This window comes from Tamandua tetradactyla, chromosome 23, assembly GCF_023851605.1.
Source record: "Tamandua tetradactyla isolate mTamTet1 chromosome 23, mTamTet1.pri, whole genome shotgun sequence".
NCBI classification, from domain to species: domain Eukaryota; kingdom Metazoa; phylum Chordata; class Mammalia; order Pilosa; family Myrmecophagidae; genus Tamandua; species Tamandua tetradactyla.
Window position 1 is genome coordinate 20,047,912 of NC_135349.1, and position 26,691 is coordinate 20,074,602.

Consider the following 26,691-nt stretch of genomic DNA (forward strand, 5'->3'; position numbering starts at 1 on the left):
GGCGGGCTGGTCCATTCCTACTGCCATTGAACCCTTGGAAAAGGCTCCTTCCCTGGAGGGCCTTATGTCTTTTGAGGATGGGCTGAGCCCAGAAGACTCTCCCACCCCCTCCAAGTGGGAGCTCCAAGTTATCTGGGGTGGGTTCGGGCCTCCTTGCTGAGTGCTGAAATAGGCGGTCAACCCAGAGGGCGTCTCCCCAGCAGGGTGCTGCCCCTGGGATATGTGAGGGATGGCCCAGGAATGTAGTTGTGGTCCTTCCTGCTTACTGCCCTCTGCCACCTGCCCCACCTCCTCTTCTCTCCTGGGGAGATTTTGGGGGAGACAAAAGGGGCAGGGAAGAGGAGAGAAGCAAGCGTGCTTTTGATGCAGGAAAAACATTTGCTTCTACCATCAGCTCCTCCCTGCGTTCCCCTCGCCTGTCCTGGGGGCGAGACAGGCCTGAAAAATGGAGAGAAGCAAGACTGGTTTTCTGAGGGCCCCCAGCCCCCGGCCCCGCTGAGTCACTGCTGTCTGGCCTGCAGCGGCCAGAGAATGTCATAGCGATCTTTTTAGCACTAAAATGTGAGCCACTTTACTACACTCCCCGCTGCTGTGATGTGAAAAATAATAACTTGGATCCAAATTGAAAATACCGATCTCAGGATGGTGTTGGAAGTAAATAAACGCTCCCGAAGTTTTCAGGTCAACCGAGAAAATGGTTCTCAGCAATAGGTGTGTCAGCATGCCAAGTCCCCGCTTTTTTGATCTATTTTTTCTTTGAATTGATCTTTCATTCTTTCTTCCTAAAAGTGTTGGAATCTGGTGCTCTGCCGTTGAATCCCAGTGTTTGTGCAAATCATTTCTTTAGGGCTCATGAGATGTCCCTAATCCATCCATCCACTGATTGATTGACTTTTGACTTAATCAGTCCATCCCCTGCTTTATTTAGAACTTCATCATAATTTTTTACGCATTTAGGCTTGACTTTTTTATTTTCTCTTACAGATGAGCTGACATGGGTCTGTCAAATGGGTGGAAAACAATTGATGCCAGGTTAATTTTATGCCGGGCTCCATGCACTTTAAGGAGATGCTGGTGCTTCCCAGCTGCAGGCAGCTGGGAAGGAGCTGTGGGCCCTGTAAATCTGCTCCTGTGCAGGAACCTCCTGGGTAGCCTGGCGGTCCTGAGTTGTGGGTGCTTGTGGTTGTTCAGGACCCTGTAGCAGCATGATGGAATTCCAGTCCTTTTTTTCTTGAGATGCTTTTTGTTATTAAGGCTTCCTGACCTTTGGCTGAGCCCCCTGTGCACCATGCAGTTCTGAGCAGCCTGGACCAGGAGAGTGCAGGTACTGAGGGCAGAGGGAAGGATCATAGGGTGCAGGTGCTGGGACAGAGGGAAGGAGGCTAAGGTGCAGATGATGAAACAGAGGGAAGGAGCGCAGGTTCTATTTCTTCAGGGGAAAGGCAGCTAACTTTCAGTGTGGTTCTTTCTTACATGGGAAGGCACAGGGATGGGATCTCGGCTGGCCTTCTTTCCAGGCCTCTGGGTTTCAGCAACGTTCCCCGGGGGTAATTGTTTTCTGCATCTCCAAAGGCCTGGGCTGAGCTGCTAGTGCGGAGATGAGGTATGCTGAGCTGCTTGGCCTGTGCTACATGGAGCTCTCTCATTTAAGCTTCCAGCCAATTAAATGAAACATCATTCATTGCAGCAGACACGCCTCCTCACCACCTGCAGATGTCATCAGAAACAGATGAGTTTCACATGCCATTGGCTCATGTCCACAGCAACAAAGCTAGGTGACTTCGCCTAGCCAAGTTGACAGCTGAACCTAACTACCACAGCCAGTGACATTCAGGGTTTACCCCTCAGTTTGAAAGGCACATGGCGAACATGGTGGCATCTGCTGGCTTTCTCTCCAGGCCTCTTGTTTCATACAGCTTCCAGGAAATGTTTTCCTTCTTCATCTCCAAAGGTCGTTGTCTAGTGGAGTCTGTGGTTTTCTCATCCTTCTGTCGTGGTTCTGCAGCTCACTCCTCATTCTCAAAAGGAACTCTCTCCAAAATGTCTCCCCTTTCATAGGATTCCAGTAAACTAATCGAGACCCAGGTAGAATGGATGGAGACACGTCTCCATCTAATGAAATTTAATGCCCAGAATTGAGTGTCACGTATCTGTGGAGATAACCTAATCAAATTCCCTACCTATAGTGCTGAATAGGGATTAGAAGAAACAGTTGCTCCCTCAAGATTGATTAGGATTAGAACATGGCTTTTCAAGAGGACATAAATCTTTTCATAGTGGCACACACCCCTACACAAACCCTCAAGCAGAGGTGTGAGCTTCAGCAAGAGAGCTCTCCAGCTGTCTGCCATGGACTGAAAGTTGACGGGGTATCCAAGGGGTCTGCCGAGCAGTGAGGGAGTGGGTGTGGCACACTCCTGGCTGTGAGCTCCTGCACTGCCATGTCCACACCTTGTGTGGCCTCTCCCACGTGGATCTAGAGATTCAGGGCAAAACAAAAGCCAGACTGGTTTCTTTCTGAAAATTTGTGAAAACTGACAAGGTGGTTGTAAAATTTATAAGGAAATGCAAAGGACCTAGAATACTCAGAACAAGTTTGTGAAAGTACAAAGCTGGAGGCCTCCATTACTCCCCTAGGACATGCCACAGAGCTCGGCTGAGCGAGACTGCATGGGGCCAGTGTGGGCCAGGTGAGTGGCCAGAGAACAGTGCCGAGAGCTGAGAGCAAACCTGTAAATGGATGGACTTTTGACAGAGGTACCAGGGCAGGTTCACTGGGGAGAGGGAAAAATTTTCAACAGATGGTGCTGTAAAAGCTGGCCATAGGCAGAATCGGAACCTCAGCCAGCCCTGACAGCAAAACATGTTCAAAAAAAATGAAGTCAGTTGATCATAGGCCTAAAAGCTAAGATTATAGAACTTCAAGAAAACGTTACATCTGATTACATCATTACATCTTAAAACATGGTCTTGACAAAAGAAGCCACCACCTAGTATAAAATTCAAGATGAAACTCAACTAGACTTCATCAAAATGGAGCCCATTTGCTCTTCAAAAGACATTTACAAAAATAAGTCAGCAATTCACAGCCTGGGAGAAAGAATTTGCAAACATGTCAAAGAAAAGACTTGTACCTAAACACTGTATAAATAACGAACTGCCAGAACCTGGTAAGACAAAGACTGGGGTTTCAGTTAAAGAGAGTTAAAAATCTGAATGGACCGTGTTCTAGTTTGCTAGCTGCCAAATGCAAGACACCAGAGATGGATTAGCTTTTAATTAAAGGGTATGTATTTATTTTTGTTTTTTAAAAGGGTATTTATTTTGTTAGTTCTTCAGAGGAAAGGCAGCTAACTTTCAGTGCAGGTTCTTTCTTGCAGGAAGGCACAGGGCAGTCTCTGTTGACCTTCTCTCCAGGCCTCTGGGTTCCAGCAACTTTCCCTGGGGTGATTCCTTTCTGCATCTCCAAAGGCCTGGACTGAGCTCCAAGTACTGAGCTGAGGTATGCTGAGCTGCTTGGGCTCTGCTACATTGAGTCTCTCATTTAAGCACCAGCCAATTAAATGCAAGCTCATTCATTGCAGCAGGCATGCCTCCTAGCCGACTGCAGCTGTAATCAGAAACAGATGGCATTCACATGCCGTCGGCTCATGTCCACAGCAGTAGAACTGGGCATCTTCACCTGGCCAAGTTGACACCTGAATCTACCTACCACAGACCCCTCACCCAGGATTCACAGGGGCAAACCTTGTGTGAGATGCTCGGCATCCCATCGGTCTCATGGGAAGTGCAGTCAAGGCCAGAATTTTCCCCTAAACACCACTAAGTTTCCAACATTTGCTATAATTAGAAAGTCTGATCACACCATGTGTGGGCAAAAATGTAAGGGAACTGGTAGTCTCACAGGCTGCAGGTGGAAATGGACAATGGAACCCCACCCGGAGAAGCATCCAGCAGCCTCTTGGAACGTTAAAATATGCCTCGCCCATGAGCCAGCCATTCCGCTCCCTGGTGTTTCCCTAAGAGACATGGAGGCCCACATGCACATCCCCACGCGTACGAAACTTTTCATACGTTCATGGTTTGGCTTCATTCGTAATCACTAAATATGGCAAACTAGTCAGATCACACTCATCAGCGCATGGATAAACGCTGTGGTGTATCTGTGCAGTGGGACACGCTCAGCGAAACACAGGAAAGAGCCCCCATCCTACCTGGGCGTGGATGGATGTCAGCATGGAGCGCTACATGGAAGCAGCCAGGCCAAAAAGGGTGTCCTTTGGACTCCAAGTCATAGTCTGGAAAAGGCAGACTGCTCTCTAGGAACGCAAAGCAGATGGGTGGTTTCTGGGGAGGGTGTGGGGTGGTCGGGGGAGGGTCACAAGGGGCCAAGGAGACTTCTGTGGGTCCTCAGGGGCAGGTCCTCAGGGTGTGGGTGTTTGGGGCCCAGTCGTTGGGGCGGGTCCTCAGGGGTGTGTCCTCTGGGGCACTTCCTCAGGGGTGGGTACTCAGGGTGGGTGGAGGGGCGATTGCCCAGACCAGCGGCGCTTGGGAGCTTGCTTGGCCTACGGATTCCCGGGCCCCACCCATTACTGTGGACTCATACCTCGGGGTAGGCCCTCCAGGGACTCCGATGGCATTTGAGCCTGAGGTCTGTCTCCCCAACTGCCTCTGCCCCACGGGGAGGCATAGGCTGTGGCCTCTAGGGGCGTCAGCCCTCCCAAGCTACCTTCGTCCCTTTAGTTAGAATAAGAGCACTTGATGAACACTTGTGGGTTCCTTCTGTTTAGTACAGTTTGTACTTCAGCCTCTGTTTTTTATGGTTAAGAATTGTTCAGAACTAGAGCATCTTTAGAAAAATCTTGACATGTAGAGCAGGTCGGTGCCCACAGGTGGTTGGTGCCAAGTCGGTGTATGCGAGCCAGGGGCATCCCTCTTTTCAAGGAGGCCTGCAGAGGGCTTCGGTATTCCAGGTCTGGTTACACCATCAAAACTTGCTGTTCCTGAGTTCTGACCTGTATTCATCGTTTGTCCAGCAGATTTTTCCTGCCACCTTGCTGTGGGGTCACTGGCCCTGCCTGTCCTCGCGGAGGGATGAAGGGCCCATGGTGTGCTGTGGGAGAGGCGGTCCTGGGGGCCATGCCTGGTGGGGAGCCAAGGTTCGTGTCCTCATGGCATCCTGTGTCCGTTCCTGTGTACTCTGCCCATGCCCAGGCACCAGCTGGGTCCTGGATCATAGACCAGCACCACCCTGGAAATCGGGGGGCCCCAGGAAGCCTTAGGAGTGTGGTTGTGGCCAGTGAAGGGTGCCCCATGCCCACCAGGAGGCCCTTCCCTGTGGAATCCATACGTCTAACACCGCAGATGCACACGGACAGGCATGACTCTTTCCGGGCGGGGCTGTGATGGCAGCACGTGGGTCATGTGGGCTGCAATTAAAATGTATGCAAATTAAACACGATGATCCTGCTCTGCCTGAGAGGATGTAGCACCCCTGGATGGGTGGCCACATGGGCTCTGTGTGCCGCCTGCTGGTGCACTCCTGTGGGTGTTCTTAATACCTTGAGTGCTGGCAGTTGGCAGCTGGGGTGCTCAGCTGGGCTCACATGACATGGACTGACAGCGGGGCCAGGCTCGCCATCTCCTCCCGGCCCAGCGTGCGCACACCTCCTGCCTGGTCCTGCCTAATAGTTCCTGTGATGGAGCTGGTGGCTGTCTTTTAAAATCAGTTGTCAGTTGCTGACAGGTACATACTAAGTGCAGGCCAGGCCTGTCGGGAGTCAAGCCCCGTACATCAGGAGTGGATCCTAGGGAGAAGTGGGCAGCAGGGAATGGGCTGGGAATGTGGTGCTCCGGAACAGGAGGTCAACAGGGACAGGAGAGGGTGGTGTTCCAAGGGAGGGGCAGCAGGTACAGGGGGTGGTGGTTCCCCTGGGGATGGGGCAGCAGGGACAGGGGGTGGTGGTGCCCCGGGGGGGGTGTCAGCAGGTTCAGGGGAGGGTGGTGCCCCGGGGGTGGGGCAGCAGGGTCCGGATGGTGGTGCCTCGGGGGAGGATGTCTGCAGGGACAGGGAAGAGTGGTTCCCCGGAGTAGGGGATCAGCAGGAATAGAGAAGGGTGGTTCCCCGGGGTAAGGGATCAACAGGAATAGGGGAGGGTGGTGCCCTGGGAGAGGGGGTCAGCGGGAATAGGGGAGGGAGAGAGATGTCCCAGGGGAGAGGACCAAGAGACAGAGAGGAGGGGCAGCAGCGATGGAGGGAAATTGCCCGGGTCCTGAGGGTTTCATTTTAAATGGGTGCCTGGTGTCTGGCTTCCTGTCTAGATCTCCACCTAGCCACACTGGCTGAGGCATCCTGTTGCCCTCTGGTGAGCCCCTGGGTGGATTCTCTCCCTTCAGTCCAGTACGCACACAGCAAGGGGCCCCTGCGTTCTTTGCAGGCTTCCGGGCAGTTTCCAGGGCACAGATTTGCTCTTGTTTTAATTCTTGCTTTTCGGAAGACCTTGCGGATAGTGGCACAGGTTTCTATAAATGAGCAAAGCTAGCAGTCACCCTCGACTCAGGTTGATGGACTCAGCTATTCTGTGAAACGTGCAAGGTCCTCAGCTTCTGACTCGGGTTCTAGCCACACGTGGGGGTGTGTAGACAGGAGAACGCTGGGACCTCCCCGTGCCGTGTCGATCCTCTGCTGAGATTTATCCCTGACAGGCCTGCTGCCTCCAGGAGCTTTCATTCTGAACCACTGTGGATGGTGATTTTCAGGCCTGTTTCTTTTAGAGGATTTTCTTTTGAGCTCAGGCTCGGGTCCCGCACACATCTACTCTCTGCCTCTGTGCGGTGGGGTCAGGCCTGGGACCCCTGCCTCCACCTGTCCTCTCCATCTTCGTCTGCTATTTCTCACTATCAGGGGCATCCTTGTTCTGTACCGTGAGGTTGTCGGGATGGAAGCTCAGAACAGGGTCACATTTTGAGGGATGGGCATGAAAACTTGGTGAATGCACCTGCAGGGCCACCCACCAGCCCTGCATCCCTGGGGTCAGGTCTGCACATGGCAGTGAGTCTCATGCTGCAGCCGAGACTGGTCCCGCACCACTGGACGCCCTGCCCATGCTTCGGCCACCTTCACTTGTAGCTTCAGTTTGCCAGTCGGATGCACCAAGTCCTAGGTAGAGAGTTTGCTTAAGAACCAAGCCGTTTCTTTACAACAGCTCATATTCCTCTTTGTCAGCCTGAGAAGGAAAGTTTTGCATGTTTAGACTTGGTTGTTATTTCATGTCATGTCTGTTGCGGCCAGAGGTGACAGCTTTGCCTGCGAGCTCTATGCACCGGGCCCCTCCCAGGTCTGGGCGTGGAGCGTGCACAGCCACCTTCCCCCAAGGGCTGGGCCATGGGCTCTGGCTGCACTTGAGTCCTGGGAATGTCCAGGCCGAGCCACGGCCACTGACCTCATGTCAGAGCTGCCAGCCTTATATTTCCTAGCATGTAGATGACCTAATATAGATGCTACTGAATTGTGAGCAGGAGCCCAGGCAGCTGTCCCAGCCACATGGTTGACTCGGGGGCTCCGTGCATTGGCGCTGAGGACGGTCGTGGCTCTGGGGGCTCCTCCTGAACCCAAGACCTGGTACTACTTGTATTTCTTCATTTAAAGATTCTTTGGCTTTCAGCTTATGAGAGCCAGTGGGCACAGCCCTCTGCTCCTTGGCACTGTGTCCATGCACTCTGTGGGGAGGGGCGCCTTGCAGGGAACGTGCATCCTGCACCCCGAGGCCCCGTGGGACCTGCTGACTGTGGGCTCTGCCCGCTGGGCCGCAACCTGCCCTTGATCAGGAGAACCTGTGTTGAGGGAGACATTGGCTGAACGGGGTCACTTGCTTTGAAAATGTCTCAATTTGAAAAAAAGGAGTCACTTCTCTTGGCAGTCCCGTAAGAAGGCACTAATGTGTTCCCCTTGACAAGTGTTCAGAGGGTTTGTACGTGTGGGTTTTGTCTTTCATTTTCAGTTCTTTTAGCTATTAAAACTTGCACTTTTGCTCCCCAAATTGGAGGGAGGTGAGTGGTGAAAGACTCTGCTCTTGAGGAGATAAAGCCGCCCTCAGCCCCAGGTTTCCTTGTCTGGGAAGCTCTCTGCCTATCAGAAGCCTCAGCCATTGGATGACTGTTCTGACCTGCTCACCCAAAAATCTGCATGAGCTCCTCTTCCCCTTTGTGGGGCCCTGTTTGCTCCAGAATTGACAAGGCATCTGGGGGGCCAAGCTGAGGTCTCGGGGTGCTTGGGCCCTGGTCCCACCAGGCAGGGTATATACTTCCTCGTTGGTGCTGCTCCTGGAGACAGGTGTGCAGAGGCAGGGCCGGGACTAGGCCTGCTGCTTGGGTGCCACAGGCAAGCAGTACCCCTGGACCCGGGGACTCTGGCACCCTGTGGGCGGGTCATGAGATGCTCTAGTTGCTGCTGAGTGGCCCTGTCCTGTGGCGTCCGTGACTGGCCCCTCACCTCCCCACTGGCCCTCCTGATCCCTCCTGGTTCATGACCCCAGACAAGCCTGGGTTGGCCTTAACATCGCATACTTGGCATCGGCTCCACCCTGCCCATGGCCCCCAATGTGCTGCAACATTCTGGGTTTAGGCACAACCATCCCCAGCCCCTGCCCCACAACACCGGGCCCCTCCCTGCCCCGCCCAGCCCTTGCAGACCCCACCGGGGTGCCCTTTACCATGCTCCGGGAGTCTCTGTTCAGCCGGCTCCAGTAGGGCAGGGCTGGCAGCTGCTCGGCTGGGGTGTGGCTATCCCGAGGCTCCAATGCCCTGCCCACAGTGAGGGCCTCCCTGGGTGTCTCCGGGGCTCCTGGGCCGAGGAGGTGCTGCCGGAGGTGAGCGGGCACACAGCTTTTAAAGCTACCTGGTGGCTGTGGACCAAGAGGGTGTGTTTTAAGTAGAGAGCACATCAGAGATTTCATTTACCACATAGACCTTTAGCAGCTGAAAGGAGAAAACTTTACAGATGCGTGAGCCCTTCCCATGGTTGCAGGCTGCCTTCCTGGTTTTGTCACTCTTAGAAGTAAGCAGTCTGTGTATGTGCCTTTCCCTCGATGTGCATCAAACACAGGGCACACGTTCCACAAAGAGCTTGTGTCTGAGCCCCAGACTTCCCCACCCCTGAGCAGGGAGGAGAAGCTCACTTAGGCCCTTGGTTGACTGGCCGACAGTCCCAGAAGGCAAGCATCATGGGTGCTCTTTCTTCAAGCTATGGAGAAATGTTCCTAGGAGTGCTAGAAGGACTCCACTTCCTGTGAAGGACTCTGCAGCAAATGCCACCCCTGCCATATGAGTTTGCACAGCCAGAGATGCAAACTATAGCCCGAGTGAGTGGCGGCTGCGGCGAGCCCACCCACCATCCTTGTGCCCCCGACTGCCGAGGGTCCTGCCCCTTGCCCAAGTACACGTTGGGTGGCATGCCTGCCCTCCGACTCAGTGAGGAAGAGCAGCACAGCGGGAAGGATGTCAGAGGGCACAGGCCTGGGGCCTGAAAGTTTCACTCACTTCTCATGCCTCGCTGTCTGCTTGGAACGTCTTTTTGTCCAACGAAGCAGGTGTGCTCTCCAGTCGGTGTCCCCATCCTGGGCTCATGCAACCTCTTTGTCCTTCACACTCAGGATCTGCCACGAGTGCCCCTGTGTCCTCGTTTAGGCCTAAAACAGTCAAAAGTGGTCTCGAGATAGATCACTCAAAACTCCATGCCCAAATGGAGAGCAGCCGCCTGACGCCTTCTCATGCGTCTGGTCATGTGGGGTGTCCCCACCGCCACTTGTGCCCGCTAGCCATCCTGGGAGAAATGGTGGAGGTTAAAATGGACAGGGCCAGTCCGGGTGAGAGGAGGAAGGCAGGGTAGGGCCTCCTTCCGGGCGATGCAGGGGCGTGCCCAGTGTGTTGTCCAGGACCCAGGGATGGTGACCTGTCCACGGTTGCTTGGCGGCCCCTTCCATCCCCACTACTCAGGTGGCAAAACATTGGGGTCTGTGATGCAGGAAGGAGAGTCTCCAGAGGTTCTGTGGGTGCCCTGTGGGGTTTCTTGACAAGTAAAAGCCCCATTTTGGAACCACGTAGAACTGGCCAGCTCAGGAGATGGGCATGAGGGGCAGAGGGCCGATTTCTTTCCAACAAGCTGAAGAGGTGCCACCACGTTTCTTACAAGGGCCACTTCTGTTTCAGAGCTGCCTTGGCAGGGAAAGATGCTCCTGGAGATGCCTGGAAGCCGGGTGCTCTGTCCTCAGCACACTGCGGGGCACTTTGGGAAGATGGAGCCAGTGGGCCCTACTGCACCCGGGCTGGAGCAGGCCCAAGCGCAGCCACGTCTGTGGCAGGCTCGGTGGCCTCTGAGCATGGTGCCTGGTGCTTCACCCACTCTCAGGAGCTGCCCAGGGGCTGTGCCCGCATTCTCCACAGGGGTGGAGAGTTGTGTGCATGGTGTCACCTGTCTCAGTGAGGACAGGCCTGCTCGTGCCTGGGTGCTGTGGGGACCAGCAGCCCGAGTGGGTTTGTACACTGGGATGGTGTCCGCCCGGCCAACAGGGCAACTGGGAGACCAAAAAAATGCTCCAGGTGCAGAACTGGGATCAAAATGCCGATCGCAAAGCCCGCGCCTCACCTAGCGGACCTGTGGGGGGACTGAACCACCTGAATAAAGGATGCATTGTCTCAGGTCTCCAGGTATGTGATAACACTGGGGCACGGGGCGACGGGGGATAAGCCCAAACCTCCGGAGGAGTGCCCGGTGTGCCGCCGGGGCTGGGAGGCGGGGGCCCAACCACGGGGGCCATGTCCTCCCCCGAGGAATGCGAACCCGGCGGGGGCTTGTGGGTGGGTTTGGGTGTCGGGAGAACCAAGGTACCTTCTAGCGCCCCTGGGCCCACTGAGGAGGAAGGAACCCTGTAGGGCTTCTTAGTAGTGCGTGGGGGTTTCTCTCCCTTCACAGGAGAGTGATGCCTCCGTGAGGAGGCCGGCGGGCAGGCGGAGGCCTCAGTTGGGTGACCCTGGTGCCGGCGGGCCGAGAGGCGTTGCAGGAGGGGCTTGACCCTCCATTAAGCCTGCGTGAATGGGGGCGCCGGGGGGCACGGGGCCTCCCTCCTGGGCCCTGCGGTCAGCCCTGTGTTGAGCCTTTGGCCACCTTTAGGAGTCCAGAGTGGCCAAGTAAAGCAGTGCGGAAGCAGCTGCCCGTGGACGCCTCGGGGACACAGGATGTGGGTCTCCTGAGGCGCGTGCTGGGCGCGGGACCCCGCGAGGTGGCAGGCTGACTGCTCACTGTGGGTGCAACAGCACTTTGGAGGGCTTGACCCGATGAGCTCCTCTGTGCTCTGAATGTCAGGGCCCTGGGCAGCACGGCACCAGGAAACAGAGGCCCCTTCTCTTGTCCCCACGCTGTGACCCTTCCCATGTCCCTATGCTGTGACCCTTCCGTTGTCCCCACGCTGTGACCCTTCCATTGTCCCCACACTGCCCGTGTCCCCATGCTGGCCCCCTAACATTCCCGTACTTCCCTTGCACACTCCCTGGTGCCTAATCCTGCACTCCTGGGCTCTTTCAGGGAGAATATTTTAAAGCCAAAATCAGTGGATAACCTAAAGGCTCATATTCTGTGGCACATTTTTTTTCTTTTTAAATAAAAATCATTTCTTGTATATTTAAAAAAACCACTTTAATGAAGTATAATTTATGCACAAACCCAGCCTATTATCAGCTGTCCCATCACCCCCAGGGACAGCCGTCTGCCTCCTGCCTCTGGAAGGGCCTATTGCCTGCAGTCCCCGTGGGTCCCCATCCAGTCTGCATTTCTGTGCAGGAGCAGGGTGACATGCTTTGATTCCTCCAGACGTGGTACCCGGTTTCCGGCATCCTCGTCCCTTCTCATTATGTGCAGCATGGATGCCTCCCATTCATGTAGACCTTCAACTTCTTGACAACATCCGTTGCCTTCAGGTATGAGCCTTGCACTTCTTTTCCTACCTATATGTTTTCATGGCTTCTCCAGGCTTAATGGAACTCACCCCTCGGCTCCCCCCATGGCAGGATTAGTACTGTGGGGCCACCCCTCCCTGGAGGTGTCAGTTGGTCACTGCCTCTGAGTGAATACCCCATTTACTGAAAACAAGGAATTTCCAAGCATCCTGCATTGACAACAGCCAGTTGCTGCATGCAGTTTGGCCCGAAGGCCCTGCGCTGTCTGTTTAGCTGGAACATTCCCTGCTGGCCTTAGCAGTGATGACGTGGCTTGGATGGTCGGACCCCGGTGTGGGCCGGCAGTCACTCAACCGCTCCCCTTAGCCGACCCTGCCAGGCAAATGCAGGCCACATGCCAAGCGCAGCAGCCTTCTCTTGATGTGCCCAGCGTCCCTACCTGCAGGCCCGGCGGGTCGTTTATGCCCACCTTGGCCTTCTTTGACTCTCCCGACAAGGCTGGTTCCATGGCCCTGCACTGCCCGTGAACCCAGGGCGGGGTGGGCCCTTCACCCTAACCCCTCACCTCTGCTTTGGTCATAATAAGCCTGCTCAGTTTTTAACGAGACCTCTTGTGGAGTACTGCCAATGTTAAGAGTGGGAAGCTCCTGGGAGCCGTCTTGTCTTCGGGGGGCCACAGGCTCCCCTTGGCACGTTCCTACCAGGCCTTTTTCCAGGACAGAGCTGGGGTTCTGAGCATGGTGACACATGGTGGCTTTTACCTGGGAGCAGCCATAGTGTGTACCCCATTTTGCATGGTGCTTCTTTAAGATCACAGCAAGGATGGCCCCAAGTGCTTTCCAGCACCTTCCTGAGGGGTGCCGGCGTGACCTCCCCCACAGATGCTGCTGCCCAGGCCGAGGCTGAGCACTCGGTCTGAGCCTCTGTCTCCCCACAGACACTCTGCACAAAAGACACCATGCACACCGTCTGGGCTGCGGACACCACCGAAGATGCGAAGTTAATCTTCCGCAAGAGCCACAATGACTGCAGGGTGCGTGTGTGTGTCCCCGCAGGAGTGCTTACGGGCTGCGGCCAGGGCCCTGATGAGGAACTCATGCCACTGGTGGACCCTTGAGCCCAGAGGGCCATGTGACCGAGGTGGGGGAGGAGTTCAGAAGGGCCGTGTCCCGGTGAGTGCATTGGCTCCACGACCTGCACTTGTGGATTCAAAACTTTAATTTTGCAGGTTATGCTCCAGTTAGAAAAGAAACTCTTTGACTTCTTCAACCAGGAAGTTTTCTGAAGCAAGAACAACACAATGGTGAGCCTATTGCCTGGGAGTCCCTGCTGACAGCTCTGGGCCCTGGGCCCTTCCCTGCCCCTTGCATGTGGGATGCCCCTGCTGTCCTTTCCCCTGCCCCAGGGTGGGCGTTGAATCCTCGCCTGGAGGTCTCGCCTGCCTGGGGAATATATACACGTGACTTCTGTGCATTTGCTTTGCTTCTGTGCATTTGCCTTGTGAGGCCGTGGGCTCAGCCATGAAAGGCTGGTGGGATGCATCCCTGCTGCTTGTGACTAGATGCTTGATGATGAGACCCACTCACGTGGGGCATGTGCCAAGGCTGGGTTCTTGGGGTGCACAAACTCCCCAGCCTCAGGGCAGCCAGCAGGCCCTGGGCTTCATCTGGAGTAGGGAAGCCATGCACGCATGTGGGGACTACATACACACAGACGCCTCACATCCTGTGCAGTGGGCTTAGTGTGTGTGTGTGTGCGTGCATGTGAGCACGGTTGTGCCTGGGTGATCTGAGCACACGCAGGTGCATGTTTGCAGGTTAAGTCCCTTGGTGAAGACCCTGTGGGCAGCCTGGGCTGCACATGGCTGCAGTGTAGAGCCTCGGGTACCCTTAGAGGGGCTGTGCGGACGTGCAGAGACAAGTATCAGAGGAGGTCTGCACGCCTTTAAAAGTTTAGTTTTTATTCAGTATGACTTGGTAGGAAAGGGGGGCAGGAAAGGGGGTGGGGAGGGATTGTTTGGGAAAAAGTGGAGGCTTTGCCCCCACCCCACTACCCGGTGTTTTGCCAGCCAGAGAGACAGCCTTAGATAACCCGAACCTTTGCTTCTTCATACTCCTCAGCCCGGTAGAAGAAGGGGAAGCAGGGATTATTGCCCAGGCCATGGTGATCTTGAGGGTATTGAGTCTCACGTAGCAGTTGTATTTTCTGCTGCGCAGTGGGAGCCTCTGAAACAGTTTGGCCTTGGAGGGCCTCCCCCTTTGCAGATCCCACGTCATTTGCCAGGTTCCCCTTGTGAAGGACCTGGCCGTTGTCACCTGCAGGCTCCTGGTGACTTGGGGATGCTGTTGTTGCCTGATCAGCAGGGCTCTTGGTAGCTGCCATAAAGTTGCCATGCCATTCTCTGCATTCACTAACATGTATTTTGTTGATCTCCTGCATCTCCAGCAGTTTCACCTTAATATCTTCTTTCTCATTTGCTGAGTGGTTAATGTTCGGCTCTTTTATACGGTGATTCTCCTTCATTACTGCCCTCTGATTTTGATAGAGGGTGATGCGCTCAACAGTTGTATCTATCTCTCCAGATAGCTGGAGGCAGCGATGCTCCAGTTCTTCCATCCGGTCCATCAATTCTAGTTTCTGTTGTGTAATTTCTGCAAAGCATTGGTGCAGCTTCTTCATATCCCCTTGCAGAGCCTGATTAATGTCCCCTGATACACTTTCCCCACCGGTCCCGGTGGTAGGGGGCACCTCTGGTTCATGCTGAGATGAGGTCACCTGGTGAGCCAGGTGCTGGCAGCGTAGCTTCTGCTCCTTCAGCTGCCTCCGTAGGCATGCCCGCTCTTCATCACTAGCTATGGCTGATTTGCAAAATGCCACCATGGCCTCTCGACTGTCTAGGTCTTCAGGGATGCTCAGGTCTGGGTGCTGATCCTCTTCATCTCCTTGCTCACTCTCTGTAGCATTTCCTTCCCCAGGCAAGCTCATAAGGCCCAACTGGGCCTGCAATTGTTGATTCTGTTGGTTGGCAGCTTCCAGGCACTCCTGAGTCCCCTGGAATTCCTGGCACATCATTTCAGCCATAGCCTCCCTCTGAACATCCTCGTGTGGCAGCTTTTCCACTAGCTGGGTCTGCATCCCTAAATGCTTTTGCAGCATCTCCTTCCCGGTGACTAGCTGCTGATAGACAGCCACGAGCTGCTGACAGGCAAGTATATACTGCTGCAGGTGGCTCTGGTACTGGTCACGCTGCTCTTGCAAACCCCGAGCCTCTATGCTCTTTAATTCTGTTGTCTCTTTGAGTCCCTCCAGGTTTTCCTGCAGCTTTCCCAGCTTCTTGGCCAGCTCTGTCTTAACTGAATGCAGGGCGTTGGTTACCTCCATATTTTTGTTGCCCAGCCTGAGAAAGTCATTCTGTAATTCATCTAACTGCCCTGTGAGTTTGCAGTTTTGGGACAGAGCGTGGGTGATGGTGCCACAGTTGTTCTCCATGTTCTCCAGAATGTGTTTCTGCTCTGCCGCCTGCTCTTCACAGAGCTCAGCTTCCTGCTCCAACTGCAGCAGCCTCACCTCCTGCTCCTGACTCAGATGACTTAGGTCCTCATTGTCCTTCATCTGGGCTTGCAGCTGCCCTGCTAGGTGCTCTAGCTTCTTCCGCAGCTGGCTAGCCTCTGCTTGCAGCCGTTGCCCCATCTCGGAGGGCCCGGCTGGGGGCTTCTGGGATGGGGGTGCAGCTGTCTCGTTCTTCAGTTGAACTAAATTGTCCTCCAATTTCTGTAGCTTTTCCTCTCTTGGTGTTCTCACCTGTTCTCGAAACTGCTGAACCTGCTCCTGACAAATGGCACGCTCTTTTCTCAGGGCCTCGGCAATTGTGTCTTTGTCTTGTTGTGTATTTTTGAGAGTTTCTGTCAGCTGCCCCCCATGTAGCTGCAGCTGTTCCCACTCCTCCAGGGCCTGCTGTAACTGCTGGTTGCCATTAAGATCTCCAGGCTGCAGCAGTGATGGTTTTGCAGGTTCTCTCATCTCCAGCTTCCTGTGCAGCTCCTCCATCCCTTGCTGCATGGCTGACTTCTCCATGAGCAAGACCCGAAGTTTCTCTTCCAGTTCTGAGTTATGTTGCTTCAGGGCCTCATAGCTTTTGCTTTGTTTACAGAACTCTACTTTCAGGTTGTCATGTTCTTTGGTTAGCTCTTGGTTGGCCTTGTCCACCTGCTTCTGCTGAGTGGAGACAGCGGACAGGGTGTGCTCCAGCTCACTTACACGTTGCCTTTCAGACTGCAAGTGACTTACAAGATCCTCTGCCTCGCCTTCTTTCTGCATGAGAGCCTGATGAGTGTGCATAAGGGCTATGTATAACTGTTCCTTCTCAGACACTAGAATCCCAATTGTCTGATGCTGTTCTTGCAGCCGTTGTCTGAGAGCTCCTTGCTGGTTGATGAAGTTTTGTTCAAACTCTTGTATGACTTCCTCCAATTGCTTAAAAGCATCTTGTTTTTCTTGATTCAACTCTTGTATCTTCTTTGTGAGTTGATCATGTGTAGGACTGCTGGAATCCAGGGCTAGTGATGACTCTTGGTATCGGCTCTCTAGAGTCTTCATGTCATTTGAGGATGTCTGGTCCTTCCTGTTGATGCTGGGTGAGGACTCAGGCAGGAACCCATGAAAAAAAGGTCGTGAAATCTGTTGCAGGGTCTCAGTAGATGACATAGTCTTGTTTTCCTCCAAGGCAAGAGGACCATTTTTGGCATCAGAGTTGTTAGGTGATGCCATGCCTCTAGTACAAGGGGAACTAGCACAGGCAAGATTGACACTGCCGGGAGGGGTGGTGTCATCGGCCGGTGAAGGAGGAGTGGCGCGGTCTTTGGGCATGTTCCCAGGCGAGTGGCCACCCGACATTGATGTTTCAGGGCCCTTTTGTACCTTCTCTTTCTTCTTCACTCTTGGTGGAATGGGAAGGTTGTTTTTCAGCTGAAATTCACATAACATTTTTCTGGCTGAGGCCAGTTTCTGCTGTTGGGTTTCTTCTGACATCTCGGGAAGGGGGATTGGGCAAAACTTTTTTCTGAGCGCGGCCAATTTCTGCCGTCCGGCTTCTTCCGACATCTGGGACAGGGGAAAGGGTCGATGGCGCGACATCATGTAATCCAGCAACCACTGCAGACTTGCATCCACTAGCTACTGTACTGATGTGGGACTGAGCCAGGGAAGGGAGGGACCAGGGAGGTGCTAGGCAACATGGAATGTGGGTGTGGCCTCAGCCTCCCAGCCTATTGGGCGATGAGAAGATTGACAGGGAAAGGGGGTGGTGCCGGGTGATTGTGGGTGGGGCCTGGAGGGTGAGCTCACAATGAAGGCTGCCTGCAGAGTCGTCTCCACCCACTCTGGGGGGAGGGGCATGGCTGCTGTAACTGCCACCTCTGAGGGGTGGGGCCAGTACCTGTCTCCTCCCACAATGGGGTTATGGTACAACCTCTCCCTCCTCCCACTCCAGGGTGGTCCCCCTTCTGGGTGCGCACTCAGCTCCCATCCTGGCAGCTCTTTATTTCCCATGCAGGGTTTCAGTTACTCCATAGCCCTGAAGCCCATCTCCACCTCTCACCCTGGACCCTCCTCCACTGCAGACTATCCCTAGATGGGGACCAGGTCCCGGACTCAGGAGGTAGGTGGGGAGCTAGAAAGGGAAGGCTCAGCCCCGCACAGTTCTTCTCCTACCTCTGCAGTTGGTCCAGCCTTTCTTACCTATCCCCAGCCCTACTCCACCGTCCCTCAGTCTCGCCCTCCCCTCAGAGCCCCTTCAGAGTTGGTGCGGACCCTGGTGGGCTGCCTGGCAGCGGGTTAGGGGTCTGGCTGGACACCCCGGCTCAATGAGGGAAGCCCCCACCTACCTGTGCCCAGTGCTCTCTGGGATCTGTGCCGCTGTCACCCTCTGCTCAGCTCAAAGGAGGCGCCTCACCCCGTGCGCCTATGTGGGTTCTCATCCGTAAAGCCCCAGTGTTAGAAAAACTGCAGATTTCTGAGTAAGTAGACACCTAAAGGGGTATGTATTAGGGTTTCCCATGGAAACAGAGCCATAGGGTATTATATGCAAATATGAGGATATTCATGATAGCAATTGGCTCTGGCCGTTGTGGGGATTGGCAAGTATGACTTCCATGGGATAGTCTGCAGGCCCGGAACCTGATGGGTTTCCAGGAATCTCCCAAGACAAGCTGGCTGGTGCGGGGGGGTGGGCAGAGGAACACAGGCCCTTTGGTGGGTCATGGGGGATGTGGTGAATGGTCCACACTCCTGCTGGGGAGACGGGGGCCCAGGAAGTTGAGGTTTGTGGTGTTTGTTGTGGAGCAGATCTGGCTGATGGGGCTCAGTTCGCTGGCCTCAGCATCCTCCTCTGTTACGGAATGGGGCTGGGGCAGAGGGACAGTGCCAGGTTTGATCACTTGTTCACTTCCGGGGAGCTCCATTTATTGTTTCCAAGGAGGGAGCAAATTGTGTGTGTGCCCAACTGTACACACAATACCACACGCACACATGCACACTCATAGAAACACTTCTTGCTCCCTTCTGGAGGGACACTTGGAAGGTCACCACTGACTATATTTCTTTATGAGATTGTAAATGATTTAAAGATTTGCATGTACTTTTCTTTCTTTTTATTATCATTTGTTTGGTTTTTTGGTCTGGGAATCAATCCCGGATCTCCTGCATGGAAGGCAAGCATTCTACCACTGAACCATCCATGCGCCATATAATATACTTTTTATAGTTAGGAAAATATGGCCCTAAATTATTAAAGGCGGTATAAAGAAATTCTGCATCCTTTTTTATGAATTTATAGAAATGGGAAAATGGATGATGACAGGGAAAAAAGCAGCGGGATACGGGAGGGTAGGGTAATAATGCCTAGAGTCCCGGGTGCAGGTCTCTCTTGCTGTTCCTGACCGTGCGTGCCACCTCCTGACTGTCCATGCGCATGAGCGGCCCTGAGTGTGTGTGCCTCGCCCCTACTGTCCACACACACAAGCAAGCCTAACCGTGTGTGCTTCTCCCCAGGTCGTTCACATGCACAAGCCACACTTCCTGGCCTTGCTCTGTGAGGGGTTTGGGGGAAGAATATGAAGTCTCCATGGCGCACGTGGACAAGTTTGTCAAGTAAGTGACTGTGGGCCTCCTGGGGGCTGGGGAAGGCATTTTCACGGCAATATTGTCCACAGATTTACCCTTTGGGCATGTTCTCATGATTTGCCCACAAGAGAGGATATTCCAAATGCCTGCCACTTCCCTAGGATGGGCACAAAAAGCCAGCAACAGTCACCTGACCCTGTAATGCTCTAGTGACTGTGTCCCTTGGGTTTGGATTAGAGTGCTGGGCAGCATTTGTGTGGAGGACACCTTTGTGTGCCCTCTGGATGCCCCATGCTGTCCCCCTGCTGCCCATCCTACTCCATGACCGAGGGACAGGAGGAGAGTTTCAGTGGTCTTGGTGACTCCATGTCCTTGGTGAGTTTTGTAAGTACAGACAGAAAGCACTACAGGCTTTGTGCCCCGAGCCAAGTGCATACCTAGCACCTATAGGAGACTGGCTCCCCTCCTTATCCTGTGTGGCGTCTCAGTTCGTCAGGCCCCATGGTCTGGGGAGGCTCCAGAGGTGGCAGCAATGAGGCTCAGCTCTCGAGTCCCTGTTCAGGAGCAGGAATTCCCGTCTGTGGTTTTTGGACAGGGGCTACAGGAGGCTTCCCTCTAGGGCCCTTGCCCCAGTTTCAATCGATGGCCATGCGTGGGGCCCAGAGGAGGCCTGTCCTTTGCTCTGGGGCTCAGGGAGTCCTGGGATCTTTCTGTTACCCACGTCTTCCTCCTGAGAGTTCCTGGTTACGATGGTGTTCAAGTTTGCTAAAGCTGCCAGAAATGCATCAGCTTTTACAAAGGGGACTCATTAAGTTATGAGTTTGTCATGCTGAAGCCATGAAAATGTCCCAATTAAGACGCCAACAAGAGGATGTTTTCTTGGAGGAAAGGCTGCCAGCATCTGGAACACTGTCAGCTGGGAGGGCCTATGGCTGTGTCTGCTGGTCCTTGCTCCCTGTTTGTTGCTTTCAGCTTCTGATTCCAGTGGCATCCTCTGTAAGCAAGTGTGGGACTTAGCTTCTCTGGAATAGACTTTGCATGGGTTTCATCTCTTAGCATTTCCTGGGGCCATTTCTGTCTGCATCTCCAAATGTCATGGTGGTGTCATCTCCCAGCATCAGCTCTGAACTCTGTGTGAGCTCTTTTAAGGACTCTGGTAAACTAAGACCCACCTTAAATGGGGGGGGGGGCGTCACAGTCTCATGGAAATATCTAATCAAAAGGTCTTGCCCACAATATGTCTGCACTGACAGGAGTGGATTAAAAGAGCCTGTTTTTTTCTTCCCTCACATCGACGTGAACTGTCCTGAGACTGCCTTTCCTTCTTTCTGTCTTGTAGGGAGATGCAGCCCTGTGCGTCTCGCCCTGGCCTGCCCTGGCCTGTGGTGGCTGCACCTCATCTAAGTCTGGGGGGCAGAGGATGGCCTCCCCAGCTGATGGCTCACAATGAGTCTGCAGAGGGAGCCTGGGCCACCCAGAAGCCCCATGTCACTTTCCCACAGTAACGACGGATGATGGGTAAGTTCAACTGTCCACACGAAGGGTCGTGAGCACTTCACAAGATCCCGTTCAGGAAAGAGGTCTGCCATGGCCATCCTTGCAGGGGCAGGCCCCCACCCCCACTCCCCCACCCCTGCACACACCCAGCCTCCCAGGAAGCTCTAGTGGCATAGCTGGGAGCGGTGGAGGACAGTGCCTGGGGACCAGGGTAAGCCCCTGCCCACAGACTGTGCTGCCTCGTGGGCTTCCGTTTGGCCTGTGAGGGCTGTGACTCTGCCCGTGGTGCCCCCAGATGTGAATCTCAGCCTTGACACAGCACAACCCCAAGGGTAGGGCAGCCTGGGCAGGGGTCCCACTGCGGTGCCATCTTATGTGAGCAGCGGGTCTGCCCTGGGGTTCCCAGGGGTACTTGCCCCCACTGGGGTGTGGGCCAGCAATTCAGGCTCATCTGTAGGTAGAGAGTTGGGGAATTCTGTCCAAGCTGCCTTCATTGAAATGTGAATGCCATGCGGTCACGTGGGAGCCCACTCTGAGGAGCTGTGTTCTCATGTTTCCCAGGGCACGTGTTGGGACCCCTGCCATAAGGTACCATCAAGTGCACTGGGGTGGTCAGGCTAGTGGCCCACTTGGGGCAGATGTCCTGGGGAAAGAGGGAGCTTTCCTTTGTAAGACTCTGTACTGAATAGCCAGCTGGTCCTCAGGAAGATGAGGCTGGGAGGCCGAATTGCGGAGAAAGGAAGATCTTTTGGGGGGTATCAAGGAGGGAAGGGGCCCACGGGGTGAGGAGGTTGGGTGAGACCATGCGGCCTGCGTGACTGGGTCTGCAGAGCTGACCAGGTCCTCCTGGGGCTGCCGTCCCCTCTGGGCTGGGTATTGGGCCCAGCCCAGCCTCTAGGTACTCCTGCATGGTCCCTTGCATGGCTTTTCATCAGGTTATGGAGGGCGTCCGGATTGGCACTTGTCCAGGCCTTGGGGTGAGACCCTGAGCTCAGCAATGTGACTGCGCTTTGTCAACCACAGCTTTGGTGGGGTTAGGTGAGGCCGTGTGCATGGTGGGCCTGCCCGGGACAGCACTGGGTGTGGACAGTGCCGGGGAGTGGACAGTTTGAAGTGTGGACAGGGCCAAGTGCTTGGACAGTGCTGGGTGCTGAGGACAGTGTGGTGTGTGCACAGCATTGGGGTGCTCAGGACATCATGGGGTGTGGACAGTGCTGGGTGCTTAGAACAGCGCTGGGTGCTGAGGACAGCGCTGGGTTCTTAGGACAGTGTGGGGTGCGGACTGTGTCAGGTGTGGACGGCACTGCATGTGGACAGCACCTAAGTGTTAGCTGCTGCTGCCTCCTCTCCCCTGCAGGCAGCCTGTGTTTGCTCAGGCCAGGCCTGTGCAGCCCAAGTCAGTCAGTCCATCCAGCTCTCATCTGTTACAAGGAGCCTGGAGAGAGATCTGTGTCGCTTCACTTGCTTTCAGCCAGTGCATCTGGTGGGCTTCCCTGCTGGCCTGAAGGGATGATGATGGTGAAGGTGAGGAGTGGTGGTCAGCAGGGTCTCTTTCCGAGGTGGGGCTGCATGGATCAGCTGGGCTTGGGGTCAGTTGGAGCAGAAGCCCTGACACCCATCCAGCCTGGTGGTTGGGTCTCCAAGATGGCACTGCACGTGGGCCATGGCCCCCATGCTGGCCTGCTTGGCCCCCACCTGGAAGCAGCGAGCCCTGACCTGCCCTCTGTTCCCCAGCTCAGAGTCTCTTGTGGCTCTCATTTCCCTGAGAAACCCCCCATAGCATAGTAATGTCTTCAGCATCCTCTCAGCCTGGGCCCCCTCCCCCAGAGCATCTCTGGTCCCAGCTTGGTCCTTGGTCCCAGCCACTGCTGACTCCTGTACAGTTATTGAAATAACCTGAATGCTCCTACCCCAGAGTCTGTTCTTGTGCTGTCCCTGGGACACTTCCTCGCAGGAAATACATGGACACCCCGCACCTTCATGTAACCTCTACCATGGTGTCCTGTCGTCAGGAAGAGCAGCCTTTGCCGCTCTTCCACTCTTCTGGGGTGTTGTGCTCAGGAAATGTGTTTGGGTTGATGGCTGACTCCCCAGAGGCTGAGTAGTGTTGGGTGTGGGAGGGCCCACATCCTGCATCTGTGGATTAAGTGCAAGTACCTGTTATCCCCAGCATGGAGCAGTGGTCCACCTGTGCGGAGCTCATGGGTGAGTCAGGTCGAGCAGCCAGATGGGTGTCCTGGGGATGTAGCTGTCTGAAGTCATGGGCTGGCGAGCTCCCCAGGTGGCGAGATTGGTACCGGCCTGGCCTGGGTAGGAGCTGTCCTGGAAGGCTCATGGAGCCAAGGAGGACTTGCAGAAGAAGGACAGGCTGCGTGTCCCGGGCGGGGACTGCTCTTTCCCCGGTGGCCCAGCCTCCCAAGGCCCTGACTCCTTCCTGTGGCTGCCTGAGAGGTCATCTCTGTCCCACAGGGTCCTGGCAGAGAGCAGAGGCCACAGACCGTCAGGAAGGCCGTGGCCTCCTAGTGGGTGGGCACAGGGCCATGGGCTGCACTGTTTGGTTTCTGTGCTGCAACGTTAAACATGTTGGGTCCCCTGCAAGGTTTGGTGAATCAGCACCCCAAGAACGTTTCTGTTTGGATTCTATTATGAATTGCCAGTGAGTTTTAAGAGTCTCCAATTCCATTCTCCAACCATGGGAAATAGAACATTAGCCTTGTATCTAGAAGAGGGTCAAGGAGTGGAAACTGGTGTGCCCTGGAGGGCCACTGAGAACACGCTGTGCCACACACCAAGCCCTAACCAACCTTGTAGGGCATTCAAGGACTCAGACAGTAAAACCCGGGCCCTGGTGTCTGCTGTCCTGCTGCCCTGGGGAGACTGTGTCCCTGCTGCTGTGACACTGATGCTACAGGGTCCCACAGGACCTGGAAGATAGGGGCTGCTGCCTCTCCCAGGCCCTTGAGACTCACTGGCACAGCCGCTCTGTCCTGCCCACCTGCCCGGGGACTCTGCATGCTCTGTTGCCCCAGCCTTCTCCCACCGATGTTCTCTCTTGCTTGCTGGGCCTTCTACCTCCTACCATTGCATCATGCCTCCTGCTTAGTGCCCTCCCCCTGTACCCACCACAATGCCACATGAGGGTGGGTCCTTCCCCGCTCACAATGTACCTGTGGTGTCAGCAGCAATGCTGGGTTTGAGCACCTGTGCATGTTCAGCCCTATGACTGCAGCCATGCAGGAGCAGTGATGGTGATGTGATCTCAACATGGGGTTGTGAATGTGTCGAGACCTGTCCATAGGGAAGCAAGATCTGCACACTTCTGGTTGCCAGGGTGGATCCCTATTAATTGGGAGGCCTCTGTCAGTTGGACTTCAGGTCATATATGCTCATGTGCCCCTGGGAGCCATGGGCTGGACTGAGCCTGGGAATCCCCGGCGTCAGGGAGGAGTGCTCCCCAAAGACACCCATCTTGAAACCTGGGTCCACACCTGCCATGGAGATGGGCATCCGGCTGGCCTGGAGTTTTGGGGTCTGGCATCGGTGCAACTTGGACAGTGTTGGACAGTGTTGGACAGACTCAACTTGGACAGATGAGTAAAAAATATGGATGTCAAATAAATAATAGGGCAGATAAGAGGTAAAATAAATTGGGTAGATGAAAATATTAGTATTCAACGAGAGGAATGGAAAGTGGTTTGGGTTTTTTCTTTTTTCTTTTTCTTTTTCTGGAGTGATGCAAATGTTATAAAAATGATCATGGTGATGAATTCACAACTGTATGATGATAATGTGAGCCATTGGTTGTACACCAAATAATGAAGGTTTGCATGTGAAGATTTCTCAAAAAATATACATACAAAAAAAAAACAAACATTGAAATGCTCAAAACTCAGAAAAACCTCCAGAAAGGCTGCCATGGTCAGGTTCATGTGTCAACTTGGCCAGGTGGTGGTACCTGTTTGTCCAGTTGTGCAAGTGCTGGCCTGTCTGTTGTGATGAGGACAGTTCATAGAATTAAATCATGATCACGGTGCTGCATCCACAGCTGATTCCATTTGTAATCAGCCAAAGGAGAGTGTCTTCTGCAATGAGTGATGCTTAATCTAATCACTGGAAGCCTTTTAAGGAGGATTCAGAAGAGACGGCTCTCTTCCTGCCTCAGCCAGTGAGCCTCTCCTGTGGAGTTCATCCAGACCCTCCATCGGAATCATCAGCTTCACAGCCTGCCCCGCGAATTGTGGAGTCTGTGTTCCCATGGCTACATGAGTCACTTTTATTAATTTTATATTTATGAATATTTCCTGTTGATTCTGTTTCTCTGGAGAATCCTAAGTGTTCTAGTTTGCTAGCTGCTGGAATGCATCACATCAGAGCGGATTGGCTTTTAATAAATGGATTTTATTTTGTTTGTTCTTCAGAGGAAAGGCAGCTAGCTTTCATCTGAGGTTCTTTCTTATGTGGGAAGGCTCAGGGTAATCTCTGCTGGCCTTCTCTCCAGGCCTCTGGGTTCCAACAACTTTCCCCAGTTGATTCCTTTCTGCATCTCCAAAGGCCTGGGCTGAGCTGCGAGTACTGGCTGAGCTGCGAGTGCTGAGATGAGTATGCCGAGCTGCTTAGGCTGTGCTACGTTCAGCTCTCTCATTTAAGCACCCGCCAGTTAAGTCAAACTTCATTCACTGCAGCAGACGTGCCTCCTAGCCGAATGCAGATGTAATCAGCAACAGATGACGTTCACGTACCATTGGCTCATGTCCACAGCAACAGAACTAGGTGACTTCACCTGGCCAAGTTGAAAACTGAATGTAACTACCACACTAACTAATACAAAGGCCTAAATTCTCGTGGGGAATTAGAGGGTGCTCCCTGTGGAGCAGAGCTGCACCTTCACACCCACAACACATGCCATAGTGCCCAGCATCCTGTGTCCACGCACCCACCACCCTGCGCCCTTGAGCCCACAAGTGCCTGCCGTTGCACCCAGCATCCCATGTACATGCACTGAGCACCCCGTGTCACGTGCCAAGCACCCCATGTCCAAGTGCCCAGCATCCCACACCCTCACGCCCAGCACCCCACATCCATGTGCCCAGAACCACACACCCTAGTGCACAGTACCCCGTGTCCATGCGGGGAGTCCATGCGCCCCCACCAGACTGTCCTGTCCTGTCCATCCTGCCCTTCCACCCATCCTGCTGGTTACCCATCCTGCCCATCACCTGTCCTGCCCATCCACCCGTCCACCCATGGCCTAGTTCTGGAACGAGACTCGGGACTTCTCTGGCTTCTCCCTTCCGTCCGAAGGGGGCTCACTCCCCACTGTCCGGGTCAGTGTGAGCGAGTGGCCCCACGCAGTGTGCCAAGCCCCTGACGGGTGGTGACCATGCTGCCCTGACTCATTTCTAGTTTATCTCATTCACATAAAAAAAAGTGTGGTCGCTACAAGAACAACTTTTTGGAATTATTGAGGCTTTTTAAAGGCATAGTACGTGAACAATTTCGATGAGGATTTAATATATGCTTGCAAGAAAGCATATTCTGTACATAATATGGTGTCTTGCAAGCCAGCTCGTTCAAACCCAGTGTTAAACCTGTTCTACATCCTTCATCTCTCAGAAACTGGAATCCCCCTCAGCAGTTCATAAGTTATTTTACCTTGTTTTATTTTTTATTTTATTTCATTTTTCAAAACCTGCAGCACCAGACTTTTATTCTTCCCTGTGAAGCGAGGCCCTTTCCTCCCTGGCACCGTGCCCCTGCCCTCTCCTCTTTCGGGTCCTTCTTTTCTGACTTCTTGTGGATTTCTGGATTTCCTTCCCACTGCTGTAGCACGTGGAGTCCGCAGGTGTTTTCTCTGAGTCTAACCACCGGAACGGGGCCATGCGCTTTCCTACCGTGGGACGCTCCTTCCCGCCCCGTGGGCACGTGTGTGCAGGTGGGCGTGCGTGGTGTGTGCAAGGGCGGGCAGCCCTCTGGGCTCCCACCCACCCGCCGCGTCCCGGCGTCCCTCGCAGGCCGCGCGCTGCACCGGGGCCCGGCCGGGGCACCCGAGCGGGGCGGCCGAATGGATAACGGACCCCAGGAGCTCGCGACCTCACCGGCGCGGGGACAGCGGGCGCGGAGGCCAAC

At 54.4% G+C, this 26,691-nt stretch overlaps 1 protein-coding gene and 1 pseudogene across 9 annotated transcripts in view; one reads left to right on the forward strand and one right to left on the reverse strand.

Annotated features, from left to right (window-relative positions):
• LOC143667184 (olfactory receptor 4A47-like) overlaps positions 1 to 26,691 on the forward strand; it is a 275,202-nt gene that overhangs the window by 17,818 nt on the left and 230,693 nt on the right. For 2 of the 9 annotated variants that reach the window (XR_013167929.1, XR_013167934.1), the window contains exons 6-11: positions 10,207 to 11,970; positions 12,887 to 12,982; positions 13,178 to 13,252; positions 17,501 to 17,963; positions 18,997 to 19,095; positions 20,408 to 22,089. The gene's annotated coding sequence lies outside the window, so the exon portion shown is untranslated. Of the gene's footprint in view, positions 1 to 10,206; positions 11,971 to 12,886; positions 12,983 to 13,177; positions 13,253 to 17,500; positions 17,964 to 18,996; positions 19,096 to 20,407; positions 22,090 to 22,735; positions 26,553 to 26,691 lie in introns of those variants that run through there. The other 7 variants (XR_013167935.1, XR_013167936.1, XR_013167930.1 and 4 more) reach the window with 7 other exon arrangements.
• LOC143667180 (golgin subfamily A member 2 pseudogene) lies at positions 14,002 to 17,216 on the reverse strand (annotated as a pseudogene).